The sequence below is a fragment of the Frankliniella occidentalis genome, unplaced genomic scaffold (genome assembly GCF_000697945.3).
Source record: "Frankliniella occidentalis isolate FOCC.00 unplaced genomic scaffold, Focc_3.1 Scaffold5, whole genome shotgun sequence".
In the NCBI taxonomy this organism is placed as follows: Eukaryota; Metazoa; Arthropoda; class Insecta; order Thysanoptera; family Thripidae; genus Frankliniella; species Frankliniella occidentalis.
The window spans coordinates 1247171-1248969 of record NW_026267135.1 but is presented as its reverse complement, the minus strand read 5'-3'; positions in this window follow the sequence as shown (position 1 = coordinate 1248969).

The window sequence follows — 1799 nt, the reverse complement described above, 5'->3', positions numbered from 1 at the left end:
TTGAAACCTCCACCCTCCCCTCCCTCCACCCTCCCTTCCCTCCACTCCCTCCTCGGCGTGAACGCTGCACGGTGGCCTTCCCTCCCGTCCTGCACACATGTTTGCGACAACGTGTACCGGACGGGGACGCGGGCACCACCTCTTGCACCTCGGCGTCGACCAGACACAGCTACCCCCCAGGGCGTCGCGATGCAGCAGACAACGCCCCGCCCTGCCGCCCCTTTCTTCGGCCCGACTTTGAGAACGTCGGGGAATGCCAAAAAGTTTTCCAGTTGCGCGGCGTCACCGCCGCCGCCACCGCCGCGGACAGCCGCTCGTTAGTATTCATGGGACGCCAGCGCCCGCGGCTCACCGGGAGGGCTCGCCGGCTGCTCGCCGGAGGCCCCGGCGGCCCCCCGGGCCCGACGACCGACCGCATCAGCACGTTTTTATGCCACCAGGCTTTCGACTGGAACGTTAATTCTATTTCCGTATTCAGCGCCGAGCGGACGGCGGCGGACGGCGCGGCGGACGCGGAGAGGAGGGGGGGGGGGGAGAGAGACAGCGAACCGGCCAATTACAACAATGGCCTTTTAAGGTTATGGTGCGGCCGCTCCAGCAGCTCCAGCAGCAGCAGCAGCAGCAGCACCAGCTGCGGCACCTGCACACATTTCCCTTTGCTTTTCTCATCTTGCTCGCTCTCGCAACACCCTGCTCCAGCAGCAGCAGCAGACGACACGACCGACTCGGCCGCGCAATGACGACACACTCCTAACTGAGATCATCAGCAGCTTCATGAAGCGCATCATCGCCCGCCTCGAGGTCGTCACGGAGGGGAAAATAAAATAAAAATAATCATCTATTAATATACACGGTGCGCTTCACTTGACGCTGCGCGGAGTTTGCCGGCCGTACACCTCATCGTCGTGACGATGACGAGGCGTCCCGCGAGGTTGAGCGGTGTGTGGTGCTACGGACGCTGGCGCTGGCCGAGCCGGAAGCCCAAACTCTATCCCGGGTCGAAAGGCCTCGGTCGGAGGCAAGCATGGCCAATGCCGCGCCCGCCCATGAAGGTCGACGTGCTGCCCGCCGGACTGTGTATGCTCGCGTAGTGCACACACCCGAACGCCCGCGCCGAGCTCGCGGCCCGAGAGGCGGGGCACTGTGCGGGCGGGACGCGTCGTGAGCCTCCAGAGAGTGGGTCAGGAGGTTCACTGCCTCCCCGAGCACGAGCGCGGCCGCGGCCGCTGACTCCTCTCTCTCTCTCTCTCTCTCTCCCTCTCTCTCTCTCTCTCTCTCTCTCCCTCTCTCTGCCCCGCGCCCGCACCGCGAGCGTCGGCCAGCAAGAGAGGGGCCCCTCGTGCCCACGAGAGACGAAGTTGGGTGCAAAATAAACATTTCCACTTAAATATGCCTCTGAAATTATTTATTAATAAGGAACAGAGGATTAAGGACAGCTGTGCGGAAATTCGCCATTGTAGTTGGCAGTTACCGTGCTAATTCGACTTGTATTTTATTTTTTTAAAGTTATTTTGATGGGTCTGCTTGGCTTGCTCCGGGATGATGTTCACACCCCCCGTTTTCGAGTGGAGAAAGACGCTCTCCTGCGATTGTGACCCCCCCCCCTCCTCCTCCGCCCACACACACTCACACACTCAGAGACGCGTGCCACTGTCGGCCTGTTTCGCCAGCAACAGCAGCAGCAGGCCGCCTACGCTTGGACCCTTTTCAATTTCCTGCACACGACACACACACACAGGCTTCTTATCTTCGACACGTATCGTACGCCTCGAGCACAACTCGACTGTGAGATCACCCCC